Raw genomic sequence first — 19,973 nt, 5'->3', positions numbered from 1 at the left:
AGAACCATGCTAATTTGCACGGTTGACTGGGAGACCCTTTGTGGCTGTATTAATTTTGCAATTTTGTAAGTTAACATACCTGGCACAGCAAAGTTCATGTGTCACAAATTGCAATTATTCAGTTTATTTTGACAACCGTATATCTATTTTAGTTGTTTACAATGCTTAGTGACTTCCTAGTAGTTGTTCAATAGAATCTCTTTTGTGAAAATCAATCAAATCTTATTCATACAGGCTGAAAGGGGTCAGGCATGTGGGGATGTTGGGCAGAGACGAAGGTAGGGGTCCCTTTCTTCTCTCACCTGCATGCTGTCTGCTTGCCACTGCTGTCTAACTCAGACTACTGCCTCTTCTCAGAAGAGCCTGAAAAGCCCCTGAAACCAGTACTGTGACTTGATTAGGGGCTAGTTAAGAAAGAGGCGTTTTTGTATGTATTGCATGGTGTGCAGACAAGTGTGACTTGTACTATGCTGTTGTTAATTGCTTGATAGTGGCCAAATAACAGATGCAAAGATGTTTTCTCTATAAAGCAGGGTGTACAAGTTGGGAAATAAAGCCAATGTAATGTAAAAGCAAAGATCTTTGGTGTTTGACAGGAGGTAAATTTGCTCAAATGAGACAGATCAGGTTTCAGATGACACAGCTGTCAAATATCAAATTGTTTGTCATACAGGTGTTAGTATTGAAAACACTTGCTGCTAAGTACAAAAAACACCTTACAACCTAGCAACCCAGTGAACAAGAAAGTCTCCTAAATGCTGTGATACGACTCTGTCTCATGTAGTTCCCCTTTCTTGGCCTGATGGATCTGAAATTCTCACTCTCAAGATTATCAGGAAACCATCTGGATTTCCTTTGAGCTCAGCACATGGGATTATATCCTTTTTTCTGCCGAGCAGTGCAGCATCTCCCCAGTGCCACTCACCAACACTTCTGGCAGTCCTGCATTTTGTATCTCTTGCCATTCCAGGCAACCCAGGCATATATGCTTTGCACATGTGCCAAAGCCAATAGTTTTTTCTGTTTCCAGCATGCTGGTGGTTGAGACTATTTTCTCGCTGCTTAACACTTCACTGGCATTGGACACTGAGGGCTTTGCCATACGGTGTTCATCTCCTAGCATAGAGCGGGTAGCACGGGCTGTTTAACATGTCATTGCTCAAGCTGGATGAATGTCTCTTTTTTGGAAGGGAATTCCCACCCCCTTCTGCTTTGACCAAGGGCCTGTGCTGCTACGCTTCTCCTCCTTTCACTCACAGGGAAGTTGGCACTTCCCTCACCATCGGGCTCGGCTTGGTTTCACTGAATTTCACTGAATTTCACTGAATTTTTAGAGTTGGAAGGGACCATATAGATCATCTAGTCCAACTCCCCTGCTGAAGCAGGATTGCTTAGAGAATGAGCAGGATTGCTTAGAGAATGATGACGGCCATCACCTTGTCCTGAAGTCTGGTTGTCTTAACTAAAACCAAAGCTTGTCCACAACCAACATAAGTGTAAATTAGAATATAAAGCATGTCTATGCTAATCACTTCAATCTGTCTGTGTGGGTGCACCTCTTCCTCCAAGGGACCATCCAACAGGCTGTCTCAGATGGTCTGTGGCTGCTGAGTCTCCCTTGTAAAGACCAGAAGACTTGAGAAAGATCTGTAAGACTAGGAACAACTCTAAACCAGGCATTTTGAGTATGAGTGTGCGTGTGGTAGACCTCAGGCATGCTAGGCAGCCCAAGCCTCAGCCTCTTCTAGGGGCCAGAAGTAGACATTAATGCTTTAAGTAGCTCTGCTTTTGTATCCTAGAGGAACCTGCTGGCACACTCACCTTCTTTCTTGCTAGTACCACGGTTTATATTTTGGGGTGTATGAAGGGGAACAGCCGGTATCTTGTTTTACTGTAGCATGAGGAAAATCTATTTAAGTGCCTGAGGAAGGAACTGCTGGTTGCAGGTGTTCACGAGAGATGTGTTCCTCTTTGCCCCTGCACTCCTGGAGGGGAATTCAGCAAAAAGGACCTGTGTGTGGAGCACGGTCCCTGACTTCCCCAAAGCTATATAAACACAACAGAAACACCGGCGGACCCTGGTGTAAAAAAGAAAAGAGATTTAGATGATGTGATCTGTTTATGTATATTAACCTGTGAAATTTTTACCCTTTTTTTTCATACATAGTTAGTGCTGGTCATCCTATGTTCACATGTAAGGATGCTTTCCATTCCTGACTTTATCCTGAAACTTTCAAGATGATGAGCAGAAAATAACAATAGGTGAATAATGAATGAATAACAGAGAGTAGTCCAGCATGCTTATCACTAATAGTCTGCTGGCATCTTGCGGGCTGTAATTTCCCCACTTAAGGTCTGACCTGGTAAAACCCTTGAACACATTTAGAAGTGTATGAATAATTTCACTAAAAATATTTTTGGTTGCTTTCTTAAAATTAAACATGTCAGTAGTTCCCTGTGAAGATGAAGCGTTTACTCCCATGCTTATGGGCACTGCATCAGGCATCACTCTTCCACATACTCACAGAAGCGCTTTATCCCTGGTGAAATGTGTCACCTCCTTTCTTGAGCTGAATGCTTCGTTCCTCTCACTCGCAGATCTAATACCACAGTGAATTCAATGTATTGATGAATCAGGAATGAAATCTACAGTGAATATGATTGTTTAAAAATAATTCTACCAGACGTAGTTTAGAGTTGTCATTTTCTGTGGGCACATATGCTCTATGTATGGGTGTATAAAACAGCGTGTGGGAATGCAATGCTATTTAACTCATAAATGGAGAGAAAAATTTTATTGGTCACAGCAAATATTTGCTCAAGGAAAAGGAGAGGAGATGAGAACAATCCATATGAAAAGAAAGCATTTTAGTACCCAGAACATTGAAAATATTGTTCAAGGACAGTTTATCCTTGTGGAAAATATGACCCCCTGTAAAGCTGCTGAGTCTGTTTGCAGATCATTTCAAAATAGAGTCCTTGCATTTGCCATTTTAGTTTGTTTTGGCTGTTGGTGTCCAAACTACATTCCTAGCAAATTGCATGAAGTGCTTATTCCATTATTTCTATTGTTATGTTTCTCAATAGAATGTGGTTATCTTGAGCTAGTGTCATGCTTTAGTACATTAGCACTAAAATGCACTGATGCTCTTGCAAAGAGAGTGTAGGGCAGCTGACATTGAACTGGTACCTTGTCCCTTGTCCCTGGAGATTCCTAAGCCAGAGGTTGCTTTCAGCTTAAAGTGAAGAAAGAATATTTGCATTTCTTCATAATCTGGTCTACTCTTGTGAAACCATGACCTGCGCCAGTTCATATACATTCTGCTCAAACTCTGTCCAGGTGTTGGGATTTGCTTGACTGGTCCTAACTGGTTTTTGGATGAGAGGTGTTTTAATCTGCTCTGAATTTATATTTTGCATGGCTTCAGTTTTCACATAATGAGCCAGCTTTATCTGTCATGTGCACAGTTCTGCTTTCTTCACGTCCCAGTTCATAATTTTGTTACATGCCTTTTGTCCATAGAAAATAAAGGAATCAGGGAACTGAAATTGAATTAGAGTCAAAACGTGCTTGAGTTTCCTGTTTTTCTTGTATTAAAATACTTTTTCTATTGAGACCCAACATGCGGCAGTTTCCTAACCACAACCACAGGGACTGCGAGAACACCCCGAGTTTTGTCGCGCAGCTCAGCGAAAGGGGCAGATTTGGGAGTGGGCTGGGGCTGGGCCGTGCAGAGCAGCGCGGGGACGACACTGTCCCACCGCACTGGCAGCTGCCCTGCTGCTGGTGGACAAAAGAGTTATTTCTGTTCCCGGACACTGGCAATGACTAGGTTTGTGGTTCACCCCTTGTCCAAGTCAGATGTCACCTCTCTCTTTCATCTTCCTTCCCTGCTTTTTCCCCCCTACCCATTCTTTTCTCTCGTCTTTTTTTCTATCTTACCCCACAACTCCTGCTTTCATTCTGCCCTCGTTTTTCTCCTTTAGTCAAACAGACCTACTGAAATATAAAGCCTGACCTCTCCTAAGGAAGGGGGAGGACGTCCTTTTTCTTTTTAAATTATGCACCTGCTTAGATGTTTTCACCACGTAATTGCTGTAGTCACTATTGGGAACACAGATAGCTCCTTTAACACAACCACTAAAAGCCTTTTGATTTAAATGATGTCTTCAGTTTTATGGCCTTTCTCTGCTTCTGGTAGTATCTTTCTGCAAAGACTAAATGGAGAGACAAAAGGAAGCAGTGCAAGACCTGCCTCCAGCAATATTTCCACAGCCCTATTACTAGGGAGGGCTGCTCACATTGAGGTCACTGCTAGGAGAGCTCATTGCCGAGTGCAAAATACATTCAAAAGTTACTTTATTATAAGATTAACAGCTCTATCATGAGAACCAGCAACATTCCCAGGCTTGTGGGAATCAGTTCTGATGCATTCCAACCCGTGATGTCCTTCTGACGCTTTTTTTTTTTTCTGTGGAAGCACTCATAAATTTGACCGTGGTACTTGGAGATGAGATAGACGTGCTTGAATACAGTCCTTATGAATCCAGCTACGCTCCCTCCTTTGTCCCAAGAAGAAGGTATTCTCTGTCCGAGTCTTACATCCCTTAGCAAGCTAAGGGATATTTTAGATATCTTGCTGTTTGTTTTGGATTAAGTGGCACTGTTTAGGGAGTAATGTTCTCCTCAGTGTGAATGGGAGGAGTGGAATTTGTAGTTCCCATCTCAAGAAAAAAGATATTTTCACAGAAGATAAAGAAGCATTTTTATGCATATGTAGGAGAGGGAGGCCTGCTACACTATCTGAATTTTGGGTACCTCCCAGTTTAAAGGAGCTGTGATTTGGTCATTGATTAAAACCCCCTGTTCTTAGTGGTAAACAGAGGGGAAAAAAACCCTGCAAACATGATTATCTTAAATTGCAATGATTTTATTCGTATTGACAAAATATTTAATAGAGAATAATTTAATAGAGATTAATTGGATCTTTAATTTAGGCACTAATTTGATGATCTACCCAACAATGAAATAAAGGCTGTTGATTATTTATGAATTATCTCATATAGAAGACAAGCACAGTGTTATTGAAGTGATTTGCATACTTTCTGAAGTCAAATATTAATACACACTTGCCTTTCCCGAGCTTCAGCCTATCATTAAAGCTCTGTGATCTTCTTTTTCCACTAACATTTTGGTCTAAGCTTTACTGCATGGTAAGATAAAACTTTATTACACAATTAGGCAAAACATCATGGCTGTGTTGAATAATCATTTTCTGGAGGCACTGAACGCAACCTTTAATTAATATCTCATCTATGGCCAGGTTTAGTCCCTTGAATAAGCCCTAATAATATTGCTGTCTCTAAACTTTTTTCGACTTGTAGTTTTGAGTCTGTTTGCTTGTTTGCAATCGTGTCTAAAATTAACTGTTTTAGTTTTAAACCTAACAAACCAAGGAGGAGTGTAATCTTCTAATGGCACATGGAAGTGGGCCCTGCACTGGGTATTTTAACACTCTCTCTGCCCTTATTATTGTTGCACCATGTCTTCCTTATTAACTTTTGATATGGGCTATCGCTTTCCTCCTTAAAAACCTCAGGATCACAGTTCAGTTCGAAGGCTGCGCGTGTCGACTGGACCTGTTGTTATCAGGGCCTTTTCTGCCAGCACTGTTTTTCCCCTGCTGTCAAATCTCCCCCCACCTATTCATTTCTCCTGCTTAAGGCCTGTTTGACACTGTTGTAATGACCCCCCTTGGGAGATGTACAATTGGATTTGTAAGTTCCCGCACAGCTCTTGCTTTTTAATGTTTGCTCCTGAGTCAGCACTGTATGCATGGCTGACTGGAATAGAGTGAAAATTTGAATAATTTCTGTTCTCTTCCCTGAATTGTACTGCTGTTTGGTTGCAGAGGAGAAAATGCTTTAGGGATCTCATACTCTCACATACAATTACATTGTAATATTCTGGATGCCTAATTTTCCCGTATATCTTGGTAGCACCTAACCATTTTTGTTAGACAAAACCTGAGTTTCATCAGAGTTTTATAGTTAAATACAACAAATGATGGTTTTTTTTATCACGTAGCAGCACTCCTGACGGACAGTACAGGCTCTGCAGGCTCTGCTCCAAGTTGCACTTGGTCATAAAATATGTGGCAGCATGAGGCTAAACTTGTATGCTAGTAGAACAATGATCTCATAGCTAGACGCTGGGGTAAAATTAGCTGTGGTCAAATTTACATTTTAGAGCAGGGATGAATCCTTGTCCCCTGTGTCCTAAGAAAGGGAAGGTTATTTCGGGGAATCTCTGGATTCCACAAATGCTTCTGAAGTTCAGAATCAACCGATTGCTTTCCTATAAACGAGTGTGGGGGTTAATGTTTCTTCTGCTTCAGTCAGCCACCATGGGTTCAGCTCTACCATCTGAATTACGCGCAGGCTTGTATCCTTACATCATGTGTTGATGATTCTCATTCTGCCGTATACTTTGGCAGGGGGTGATGCAATCTATCAGAAGCTCTAAGCAATTCTTTTCTTTTGGGCTGCATACCCTTGGTAATCCAGGTAGCAATTACCCAATCTGAATATTTGGCAAGTAGTTCATATTCCCCGTGGAGAAAGCATATGCAAGGCTGGCTCTGACCTGATTAACTTACTTAGTTCCCTGACTTTACCAAGCCGTACTGAACACCTAAGGGGATCGAGCAGGTTCCCAGGTACCTGTGTCCTGGACAACATCAGTAAAAACTAACCATCCCTTCTGGATTTGGTGTTCCCTTTCATCTTGGGCTGGCCACATCCCAGGTGGGTGCAGCTTCTGGCAACATGCCCTACTACGTAGGTATTAGTCTCAGAACAAAAGTAGAGGGCTGCCAGATGTCCAGTGTCACCTGCCCTAAGGAAATTTTCCTTCCAAATCTCCAAGCGGGTTGTTTCACCAGGTGACTGCGCTTGTTGTCGCGGTCTGCTGATGTGACCATGTGACAAAATGCACTGTTAGCTTCCGTGTTCAAGGGAAGTGGAATTTAACTTGCTCAGTTGTATTTTGCAGCTGCAAAGAAGGAAAAAAATAGAAGTAAGAGTACAGTACAGGGTGGCCAGCATGTGTCTTATTTCCTGCGTTCTGGCAGCACTCTTAGGGAGGAGGGACACAGCACCCTGGGTGACTATGGGCCAAATCCTCAAGAGTTCAAGAGCTGCACTCGGGTTTGGAAAGAGAGCTAAAGTATTAAGACCATTTTAATCCCTAGGTGACAAACAGCCTGGAATACAGAAGGCTGTTCAGCTCATAACAATTCACATTCATTTCATGGTGTTCCCTTTTCCTGCTTTTCAGAGGTGGCTGTAGGTGGTCTTAGAATTTTCTAAATGTTCTCCAGCTTTTTTGGACAAACTTATCCCATGCTTCCTTGTGGGCTGGCAGACTTAAGTGAGATAGAAATATTACTTGAGGGCTAACTTCCTGCAACATCACCTTCTCAATCAGGGCCCCAAAGTTTTCTCAGAAACATATATCTGATGTCACTAATATGAAAGGGTCTTGGATGCTTGAGTATGCCCCTTTCCTCAGCCAGCTGCATCTGTCTGATATGTCCAGGAGCAGGACCGGTTGCTCTTGACTCACTGAAAGAGATAGCTTATGTTTTTTAGAGCTGATTTGTCAAGGGTGGCCCTTGACAAAACTTGAACTCATTCTCCCTGAGCTTAGTGGGATGATTTCACTGCTCATCTCTAGCCAATAAACCTGGTAGTCAGAGACACAGCAAAGAGACACAAGGAAGTTCTTTTAATCTTCACGCAACTTCATGGGTGAGGTCAAGTTCTTACCCTATGATTCACCAGCAGATTTTGTCGGGATGAAGGGGTGAACATCAGTTCCCTCACGCTTCTTTGTCAGTTCCCACATATCAGCATTCCTCCCCGTTATGGCATAAGGAGAATGGATGTGACTCACACTTCACAGGTTTCAGGTAGAGCAGAAATCAGAACATGAGAGATGTTGAAGGTTATGACAGTGTTATAAGCGATGGGCTGCTTTTCTCCTTAGGTAATCTGATTAACTCCCTCAGATTTTTCCAGAAAAGAGGAGAAAAGAACAAAAAAAAGAGGAGGCCAGTGAGGAAAGGAAAAGGTGCTCCCATTTTTTGTGGTGTTACTCCACAGAGCTCAGCTGCCAGGTTAGTAAGATCTGCAGGGAGATTGTGGTTAGTGCTGGTGGTTGACTGGGCGCCACTGCATTCCTTGCAGCAGGACTCAGGCCAATGGCATTACACCATCAACTCTGAGGGATCACCAGCAGCACAGGTTGCCAACAGGAGAGGAAAACACAACAGAGGTTTTGCTAACTAGGAAGGATGAGCTTTAGTGACAGTCCAGCTGTTCTGTCCACCGCCATGACCATCCCTGGAAAAGGAAAGTGTCAGCATGCCCGGCTGCAATCTTTTCAGCCTGTAACAGAGTGATTGCTGTCAAATGTAATAGAATGTAAATATTTGTTGGGGTTTATGGTTTTGTGTTGGTTTTGCTTTTGTTTGTTTCTTTTTTTTTTTTTAACCTGTAAATTCCCTCAGTTCCTTTCTTCCTTCTCTTTAGCAACAGGCTGTGGGTCATTAGTATCAATAACACAGATCTCTCTCATGCCACACCTAAACTAAATTGTCAATAGGAGGTGTTGTAGAAGATTCACACATCATTCCAGCAACTGTAATATCTGTTGGGAAATGCAAAAACACCAGGTGCATAGCTGCTGGTTAGAGTTTCCATTTACTTTACCTGGGGCTTTTCTGTAACGTGCAGCAATGTACGTCACATGCAGAAAAAAAGTAGGTGGAAGGTTCTTTCCAAACCACATTGACCGAAAGAATTTACGTGTCAGGTAAGCTGTATGCTGACGTGCTCATGAGTTCTGCAGTGGAAAGGGTTACCTTGTCAAGGAACTCTTCCTGGTGCAGGTGTGCATCCTAGCAGATTCATTCAGAGACTGAGACACGAGAATGAGCCCTCCCTCATCTGACAAGTACAAACAGCATTTTATCCATTTGTCTCCTAGGACATTTGCTAGCTGTCTCGTTAATCTTTTACTCAGAGTCAGACATATGTATTGATGGAAAAACAAACCATAGACCGCAGACCCCCTGCCTCGCATTCCTCGCCTCCTCAGAATAACACTCACCATAGAGCTGCACAGACAACACCAGTATTTCAATGGGTTTGTAGCTGCATTTCCTCCTTGCACTTCTAAAGCACCTCTTCCACTGCTGTACTCATAAGCTCTTCTTCCTACTTATTATTTGTACTGTTGAGTAACCACCTACCCCCTCCAGTCCATCACATACATCCCCTTCCTTGTTTGCATTTTGCATATATATGATGCCTCATGTATCTTGGAAGTTAAAGTGGCTGAGAAACTGGGACTGGAATTTCATCCTTTTAATACCAAGTCACAGGGTGTTCCATGCCCCTCTCACTGACCTTCTGGAGGCTTTATGAGCACCATTAATTTTACTTGCTTCTAATAGACCAGCGTCAAGGGCAACAAAAATTCAGGGCCCAATCCTCAGCTGGGTGAATTGTTTTTAACTTTATTAACATTAAGAGGGAATAAGAAACTTGTGAGTCAGAGCCAGTAGCAGAGCTTAGAAAGGGAAGTGATTTCAGGAACAGAAATATCTGTAAAGGTTTATCTCCAGTTATCTTGCCTCTGACTTCATCATCATTTGGTCGCAACAGACTTTGTGAGCTAAACAGAGCCAGGTTAGCTCAGTACTTAAATAAAAGAGCCTGGAGGTGTTGTCTTGGTGGTGTTAAATAGTGATCTTCTATCTTACCCAAGCAAGCAGATTCTTTTGCATCTTGCATCACTGCATTATCTGAGCCTTTCCTGCATGTCTGCCTTCAAGCCTGCCAGGCTGATTGGTTGGGATTATTGCCTGAGGTTTTCAGATGCTAATTTTATTTTTAATAGTATTTATTTTCTCCAACAAAGCTCTGCATACTTACATGCTGCATCTCATTTTAAGTGAGGTCAGAATTTCTTTAAATAGTAGTTATTTGAAAGGGAAGAATACCCTCCGAGTCCTGTAAGAATATTGTTTATAAATATTTGTGCTTTGCATCTCTGTAAATGAAAGTTACCAAAGCAGAACAAGGATTTATTTTCAGTTCTCTTTAATCTCGAAGTTATGCTTTGTACTATATGACATGGGCTTGACCCATGTGGGACTGGATCCAGCCTGAATTCATATCTCACTCAAATCCACATTTGTACATTGTTCAGGGTGTTTGTTCAGGAAGTTTTAGCCTGTCTGTTTCAAATAATTCATATTTCTAGTGCTCAGTCTCAGTAAAATCCCCAGGGACTCTAATAGGCTTTGCAAGCACTTCTTCAGGTGAGAATGTATTCTTCGACATGAATTTAGGTTTGATAGAGTGATAGAACATCTCCCCTCCCCTCCTCTCCCCTCCTCTCCCCTCCATTTCTTCCTAAAGTTTTATCTTTTTTTTTCTTTTTTTTTTTTATTAGTTTCCAGGTTCCCTTCGCAAAAAAATTCCTCAAAAAACTTTGTGCAGTGCCTAGTACAAGGAGGTTGGGATCATGACTTGTTCTGTACTACAAATCACCACTTACAAGTTACAATGGGAATTCAGTTGGTCGGAGTACTGACTCCTCCCCAGGAGGTAGTTACAGGTTTGTAGTAGCTGGTTCAGTTGATACCCCAGGAAAGAGAAGCTCTCTTTTCTGGAAACCAGTGTTGGTGATAATGGTGTGACCTTTGCTGCATTGCTTTGCCAGATCTTTCAACACTGGAATAACAGCAAGTGTTTCTAGCAGGGTCCTGTAACTCAGTTGTCACTCCAGCTCAGTCCTTAGTCTTGCTGTGGAGGTCAGTCAGAAAGCCACAGCCTGCTGTGGTGGTAGAAAAAGTAGGGAACTGGTAGGAAATAGCCTTTGTGAAGTGCATTTTGCAGACAAACAGTTAAATTATGAAGCTGTTATTAGTCTGTAATGGATTTTAGTCTGTAATAATCTGGGCCAGATGTGAGTTTGTAAACCCATCCTGAAAAGTGCATCCGTTCATCTCTAACCTTGGGTTCACTGAAGACAGTGAAGTTCAACGTGTAGGTTAAAGTGAAAATGACATTCAATATTGGTTTTTGTACAGACTAATTTGTTGTCTGGAAAGCAGTAAAGCTAAAGAGGAGGCTGAAATGCTATTGAAATTGCTGTGGCAACTCACTGTAAACTTCTAAATCCCTGGCAGAGAGGCTAAATCCAATTGTTGTTACTTCTCCTACTGCTGGTAAATTCTTTGAGGAACAGCATCATCGTTTTGTTCTGAATTGTGTCCATGCTTGATCCGTGGCCGTGCCTCCTAGGCTCAAAGATATTATAATGATACGGATGGATCCTCTTCACCTCTGCAAGTGACCTGAGAAGACCAGATCTGGCTGCTGCTCCTTGGGTGAGCCATGGGAGCAACCCCCATGCCTTGTTTCCCGTTACCCTCCTTATGGAGGTACTGGAATGAGAATGAGAAGAAACGCCACTGTGTCTGCCAGCCTGTCCTGCCTGGCTGGGCTTCATTGTTCTTCTCTTAATTTCATGCTGTAATTCATTCAGGGAGCAGTAATGTGAAACAGCATCCTAGATGATTTCTCACCCTCTTACTAGGCCTCCACGCCCTCTCCAGGGTCAGCATCCTTCAGATACCCGCAGCCTACCGCAATCTTCTGCCTCCCCCTTCCCTTCCCCCAGCAGCTTGCTGTCCTTTAGCCAGGTTATACATATTTTTTCAATCCTGGTTGTTCATGGTCTCTGAGCACAGGGCTTAGCGGAGAGCTACGCTGCCAGCGCTGCGAGACACCCCAAAGGGAGTTTGGCCGCGGCTCTGCCTGTTTTCACACCTCTCTGCAGATGGAGGCCATGGACCCCGCTCCCCTCCCCGGCGCCCCTGCAGGCACTCTGCCCGCCTTTGGCCTCCGCTGTCAGAACGACTTTGGCAACTGCCACTGCTGGATTGCATCACCGTGCATGTCTCCCAGGTGGCTGCAGCTTTAAAACTCGCCTATCAGCCCGGCTATCTGGTATTAGGTTTGTATCTCCCCTGGCTATCCGGGGTATCGACTCCGGGGCTGCCTTTGCAGCTTTCCTTGCGGTTTGGGCACGGCAGCGCTGGGATGCGGGTGCTGTGTCAGCAAACATAAGTCCCGGAGTTGTTCTGGCTCGGACCGCAGTTTGACGGTGTTGCGGGAAATGGTTCGGTGTGCCGGAGAGCGGCGGGGACAGGGGATGGGGGAAGACGGGCGAGCCCGGCATCCGCCTGCGTGCCTCAGCGGCCGCTCAAGGGCTAACCGGCACCATCCAGGAGACGGCCAGCTTCCCCTCCCGTGATTTATATGGGGTTTACGGTGGGGTGTGGCCAAACAGGGTCGGTGGGAAGCAGGCACATACGGTGAGGTGGGATTAGTGAGGAGCAGACAGACGGCAGCGCAGGACTGGGCAGGGGAGCCCGCACGTGGGACGGCTGAGCCGCAGAGGCAGCTGGCACCGGAGCGCTGATAAGGAGGAGAAACAGATGGCCACGCAAGCCCTTACACACGCCTTCCTGGTAGGCCTGCTGGAGGCTGGTCCACATCCCTTATTCCCCAAACAAAAATAAATCTTTTCCCTTCCCTTGTTTGAAGAATTCATGTGGCTCATTAAAGTTTACTGCCATAAACATGCTCTTGCAGTCTTTGCCCGGGTACGTCACCGCCGCTTGTGAATAACACAGGATCGGTCCCATTTGTGCCTCTGCCATGCTGTTGTGACACCGTTATGGAGCCCTTGCCTTACTGCTGCAAGTCTGCAATGTGGAAAGGGGGAAAAAGTACAAAAGGAGGAGAAATACTTATTAGGTAAGATCCCCCGAAAACAATTCCAGAGTTGGCCTTCGTACCAAGGGGAACGTGTGGCAACTCGTAGGTGCGCAGAAGTTAACATGACAGACTGCTGAGCGACATTCGTTTAAGAGGTGTTGTGTATCGCCGAGGTAAGAGCGGTGCGGTGTGATGTGGCAGTTGCTGTGGAAACCTCTTGGCTTTATGGCCAAGAGCCCAACACGGCGCGGAAGGTGAGGGGAGCCTCGGTAGCACCTAGGTGTAGGAGGCAAAGCTCCAGCGTTCGGCATCCTCTCTCTACTACAGTTCATTGCTTGCAGGCTCGTGTTATGCAGCTCTGTCTATTCTCCGTTACTACACAGCCACCACGGGGATGAGGTTTGGAAAAAGCACAGAATGTTTCTAGTAGTGCAGATGTTTTCAATGAATTCACCCTTCAGAACTGAAAGCGAAGGAGGCCTGGAAGGGGAAGAGTGTTTGTAGCGAAAAATATTCCGTTCATCCATATGTAGACCCAACGTGAGCCTGGGGGACACTGAGTGCCCCCTGTGAAGTGACAAGTGCCCTCAGTCTTCAGTGAAGTTCTGCTGAAGGCAGTGGGTATGTCTGTGTGGCAGTTGCAGCAGTGACTGCTTTTTGGCTCGGTAAATTAGCCTTTGTGGCTGCGCTCCGGCTTCTACAGTACGCACGCTTCAGTATCTCTTTAGAGGCTTGTCTGATGAAAAGGGAAAACATTCAGCATCTTGCCAGATCAGGGCCTGGATTTTGAAATATTTTTGTAGGTTAAAATGAGAATGCATATGCATGGGCTTGTTTTCAGGCGAGCTGAGCACTTGTAGCTTGCAGAGCTGGGTGCAAGTTTTTAGATATTCTGAGTCTCCAGAAATCAGTCTTAGAACTTTTTTTTTTTCCCCCGATACTATCCTTATCGCCCTTGCCTCCATCTCTGCTGTTATATTGTATTTTAGCTCTGAAACTGTACTATTTAAACCATTTATGATACCGTTTGTTTGGGAAACAGTATAAAATCTGCTCTGTCTATCCAATTTAGGGGTTTACACTGCTACTCAGCAGTGTGAACCCCTCAGTGACTTCCATGTAAAATCAATCAACAACAGTGAAATCAAGCGGAAAGGCTGTGAATGTCACTCAAAATAAGGCCCCCTTTCCTCCACCATGGATCTAACTCAGCCAGTGACCTACAATCTGGCCTATTTCACTCACTGTAAAGCCTTTGTGTGCAAATTTACTCTCTAACATCTACCAAAAGAAGCCCCACAACCCAGTCCCCACAACTTTCACATTTTAGGAAACCGGAAAAAATTGTGTGAAGGCCCTTGCCACTGAAGTATCTGAAATGCTAACTTAATTCTGCGTACCATCAATTGTAATCTTACGGGAATAGGCTTTCTAGGGTTACAATATTTTTGCAAATATTTAAAAAGGTGCCCAGGTGTACACAAAAAATTGGGTATGGTTATAGGTCTGTCTATCTGTACTTTTGATGCCCTCCCTCCTTATCCCCACATCTGATTCCAAGAATGTCATACCTGGAAAGAATCATTTCAAATTAATTCGATTTGTTTCAAAGCCGCCTAAGCTTCATCCCTCACAAGGACCACTCAATCATATTACAGCTCCTGTGAAACTCCTAATGGGACACAAAACAAGTAAAAGTAGATTCAGGTGATCTCACTCACATATTAAACGTACTAATTAAATCTGACAGCAAAATGACTTTGTGGATTTCCTTTAATCCTGTCTTTAAATTAGGCCGTATGTATTTTGGCTCCAGATTTCACGTGATCTGTTTTCTATGAACTTCCTTTTAACCATGTCCTGTGGCCAATTCGCATCCAATTGTTTGAAAATCAGTCGTAGGTGATAACTCTGGGTGATTAAATATGAAGTGTCTAATTCTGCTTTCAAATCCACCTGTTCCTTTGAAAAGCTTTGTGAATATCTCATTTGGGAGGTTCAAAGCTGTACCGATCTGTCTCTACTAAAACCCCAAATGTTATGGATCTCATGTTTTATGAGAAATTTTCCTAGAGGAAAACTAGCTTCAGGAAAGTGGGGATGCTTGCTTTAAATCAGTAGTACTTTTCACATTGCCGCTTTATAACCTCACCTAGGGGGGAATATTGGCTTTTTTATAGAGTTCTGCAATGACATACTGACTAACAAGGCTAACAAGGGCCATACTGACTAACAAGGGCTTCTTCTTGAAGTCCTCTTCTGCACAGCCTTCGTATTTAACCCACCCTGTAGAAAGTTGGGCTTGCAGTTTAAGGAGGTCTGTGTTGTCAGCCAGAGTGTTAGCAGTCAGTATCTACTTGAATAAGTGATCATCCATGATGGGTGCACTCCCCTGTTGTGCACATTTTAACTTCATGAAGCCAAAGCTCCAGGTGGCATCCAGGATAAATGATGGTACCCAAATGGACTACTTTTTTAGGGAATGGGAGCAAATTCTGTATTACTTCTGGGACCTAGGATACTGGTAACACTTTGATCTCTCATGCTTCCAGGGCATGCTATGGTTTTTGCCTATTTTAGTATTGTATCGTAACAATTTTAGTTCTCAGCTTCTCAGGAGTGTTTTGTGGTCTGTGCTTTAGTATGAGTGTATATGTTTGTGTGTGTTATGGAAAAAATATTCAGAGGCCATTCTGGGCAGAACATCTATTAATGTGATCTTGGAGGGACTGCACTTAGTGAGTGAGGTAGTTCTGCTCCTCTTCATGGTATATTGCACTCTCCTGATTACACCAGTGACACAATATATGCAATAAATAATACATTCTATAGCAGTACTGCTTTCATATCATAGATATGGCAGAAAAATTCTTTCCTGAAGCAGCTTTCCAGAGCATCTGAGCCAACCATTTAGCTGTTGTAACCTGTTACAGCTCTCTCAAATTACACAGGACACCATCAGTTCATTGCAGCAGCAGATTTGGCCGCCCTTGTTCCATCAGGAATTAGCAGATGGGAAATTTACCTGGACCTACACACAGACACGCAGCAGCGCACACCCAGAGTACATACCCGTATGCACTTATCAGAGCTCCTGTTCTGCTGGGATGATGATCTGGTCTGTTCGAGTGAGTTTGTGTCAGCACAGTTCTCTTGATCTCCGTGCACCTAGTGACTCCTACGCTGGAGAGTAACATCTGAGAGCAAGGAAAAGCTGCTGGGGGTACGTGTGTTTGTGGGTACGGACACGTGTGCATAGCACAGAGAAAATAAGCGGTACTGTTGAATAAACGCTCTATCTGCAGAGGTGTGAGGTAGTCGCATTACTCAGGAGTGTGCCGAAATGATTGATGCTAAAAATGTTGCACCGCTGCACTCCACACAGTGCACATTAAAGAAAAGGCAAGGCAAGGCATATTAAATTTTATTGAGAGTGGGTTTTGCAACTCTTTAAGAGGCCATGTGCCACGCTTCCTTTTTTAGGATCCAACTACCAAAATTAAAACCAGTAAATCTTTCTAAAAATAACCTGAGAAAAACTTTCCCCTATGTAAAAATGAAGCATGTTAATGTCCTCATGTGCCTTGATTTTCCAAAAAAATAACGCCTTGTTGGAAAGTGCAGTCTGTTCCCTTTGCACAATACCAAACTCTGTGTGTCACCTCTTCACCTTGCTGCCGATGGTGCGAGACTGGATGTGACCAATTCTGGGGTTCAAGCCAGTGACAGGGATGGGAGGATGTTCTCCACTAGTGGAGACAGAAGACCCCGATTGTGACAGGCTGCCTGAAGAAGTGAACAGGATTTGGATCGCTAGATCTGGGGAAGATGGAGTTGTGGGAAGGTGAAGGATTTAAAAGTCAATCAGATACAAATTTATTGCATGGATTTTAATGAGGAATGTGTGCTTTGTGGGCATGGCTGCACATATACTCACTGTTTGCATTCAGTGAGCAAAGACACACGTGAAAGGTGTTTGCATAACACGAATGGGAAGTAGGTAAGGTCATTCTTTCTCACAGTTATGCCCTTTCTGTTTAAATATAGATATAATTTACATTTATTGCAAGATATTATGTACTCATACTGTGGCATATGTTAGGCTTGCTATTTCACTATTGTATGTTGAATTCTTGGGGGGAGATGAGAGAGGCAGTAAAAATAAGTAAGGTCCTGGGGAGGTGATCATTTCCAGTTAAAGGAGCATATAGTTTGCATAGGCAACAAGGAAAGAGATTATCTTAGAGATTTTGGAGAATTTCCTCTCTGCAAGCTTGGAGGCAGAAACAGAAGTGCTATTCAGATCTTTTAAGACTGTACCTTTGTGCATTCCTCTGCATCTACAAAGCTTCCTGCCCAATTTGTGCAACTGCAGTTTGAACAGAGAGGAGTGACCAAGTGTTGTCTGTTCAGTGGGGTCTAGCAGGTGGGGAAAGAGGAGGAAAGCTCCTTTGCTGCGGCTGGCAAGGACCAAAATGTGAAAACACGGGTGGAAAGGGCAGCCTCGTGTGAACTCAGATAGCTTTCCCATCTCTAAAAATCTCTGAGTCCAGATTTTGGAGACTGTCTCCTGATAGAATTGTGGGATATGTACTGCAAGTGCAGGTGGGAAGCTTCACGCTCCCTGGAAAAGGTAATGAGGGAAGGCTGCGGTGAGCATCAGGACAGCCTTTCCTTCCCTCAGCCCACTCTGCCCAAATGAGCACTTTCTCTGCAACCATTGGAAGTAATAAATAATGTTCATCTAAAACATCTCTTGTTACAGCCTTTATTGTATTGGCAGAAAGTGCGTAACAAGCTGGTGCTCTACTAATAGTTTTGTACCGATAAAATCCTGGTTGAGCCAAACACAGAAAATCAGTTTTTAAAAATTCTTTCTTGCAGTGCTAAAAGCAGTTTACAGGAGATGCTGAAAACAAAGTGCAAGATGTAGATATCATGTGTTTGCTTTTTAAGGCTGGGGTAATGCCTAGGAAAAATCTTTGCTTTTGAAACCTGCTTTAAACGTCAGCGGAGCAAATGGGGGCTGGACCCGTTTGCACCAGCAGTCGGTGCGATCTCAAGCTAACCTCGGCGCATCTGTCTGGCGTCAGTGGGACATTTGCCACGAGCTGCACTAGGAGCTAGAGCCAGGCCCCCACAGTGGCCAGGGCTTCTCAGGGATCTCTTTTTGTTCATCTGAGCCACTTCTGCCCATTTCAAAAACTGCGGCCAATTAGCTGTAAAAACAGATGTGCCTGTGATATTTCTCTTCCTCTAAAGGTTACAGCCCAGATCGCTCTTGGTGCTTGCATGGCAGAAAGGCAGGAGGCGGGGGAGAGGGGAAGGAGCAAGAAACCTTTGCTGATGTGTTTGCATATCTACTGACGCACAAATATGGGGCCTGAGGAGCACTCAGGCTTTTTTCAGTAGCATCCCTTGCAACACCGAGGATAGGGGAAAGGCTGGGAGAACAGTTCTTATCTTTTCCATGTCTCTGTACCCATTGGCCCAGGGAAGCCGGGCGCACAAACAGCAATGCTCTTCCTTTGTTTTCACTTCAGCCCATTCCCTCAGGTGCTGGAAGCTTTGGGGGTTAACCTAAGCCTTGAGAAGCAAGTCACCCTGACTCTCTTCAAGCAGAGGATGTTGGGTGGCGGGATCCTTGGATGTACACTGGGATGGGGTCTCTGTGCTGTCTGTGGGGGAGATGGGCACCTCCAAGGTGAAGTTAGCCATTGCTGGTTACACTGGGTCGATCTTGGGGCAAGGGAGGGGGCAGCCCTGCGGTGCTCCCTGCGCTGCTGTGCCTCCCGTGCTGCCAGAGAGCCCCTCTGCTCAGGCTGCTGTGCGCTGTGAAAACTTGCCGTATGGCTCCTGCTCCTTGGGAGATCTTTCGGGAACTGGCTGTGCAGCTCCCACTCCTCAGGAGATCTTTCGGGCACTCCTCAGGGATGCTCCCTGCCGACCCCCGGGTGGTTCAGCTGGCTCCTCAGCAGAGCCAGCCGCCCGGCGCCTTGGAGCCGACTGTGATTCCTCCCCTGTCACCACCTCTTTTACTCTGTGTGTGGCATCAGAGCAGCCAGCAGGATGTAACTATAGACTCGGACTATTTAGGGCTGTCATTGCTGCTGGCCAACACGTACAGCAGGTTGGCTCACAAAGGAGAAGGGGTTCTTTTTTTAAATGTAGTTTTTCAGGTTCAAGGTTTTGCACCGCTGTGGACACGGAGTGCTGCTTAACTAGAAAAGCTGCTTTAAGAGAAAGTTTCCTCGTTTTGTTTCATAATAGGGGGAAATAAAGATCATTCTCTTGCATGAAATATGATGGGATCCCCCTGCCAGGGCTGGTGGGATGGGGCAAGTGGTAGTGAGCCAGTGTGAATGAGGAGAGCTGGTCCTTGGGCACTTCCACACTGCGAGGGCTGGGGAAGCTTTGGATCCCCTCCTGACTGCAGATCTTCACAGCAGCATTCCTTGTGTGACAAGCCTTTTTCACATTTCCCCATTCAGCTGATTGTGGGTGCTGCGCTATTTTAAACCCACATGGAAGTATGTTTTTAGGACCATCTGCTACCGGCCCTAACCCAGATGATACAGTTAGAGCCTGCCCACAGCATCCTCCCCTCCTTCAGACAGTTCCAGGAACAAGCGGTGAGTCAGTCCCACAGCTGAACTCATATTTAGCTAACCCTGATATCCTGCCTATCGGAGAGAAATGCACAACGGCCTTCCCAGGTGCAAAGCCCTGTCGTTTCCATTAGTTAGAGGACACTTGGAATTTAAAAAAACCCAACAAACCAACATCAAAGCAAATGTCACATTCATTAGTGCATCGACTCCTCTCATTCTGCAGAGTGAGGAGGGAAAAGCTGATGGTTACCACACAGCAGCTCGTCCCTTTGGCTGTTGCTTCAAGGCTGACGGGCAGTTTCTGCCCTCGGCTGACTGGTGGGCTCGTAGCCCATCTCTTGCCTTTAGCTGTGGCTGTGCTGCCGAGGCAGCGGCTCTCCCTCCTGCTGAAATGGTCTTTCCACAGCTGGAGTGTGGTTCATTTCTCCTTTGCATGTTGGGGGTGAGCGTAGGCATCTCCTGGAGCCATCTGAAGGCGGGGGTCGTCTGTCAGTGTCCCGT

Source organism: Numenius arquata, chromosome 9 (genome assembly GCF_964106895.1).
Source record: "Numenius arquata chromosome 9, bNumArq3.hap1.1, whole genome shotgun sequence".
In the NCBI taxonomy this organism is placed as follows: domain Eukaryota; kingdom Metazoa; phylum Chordata; class Aves; order Charadriiformes; family Scolopacidae; genus Numenius; species Numenius arquata.
This window is presented reverse-complemented; position numbering follows the sequence as displayed.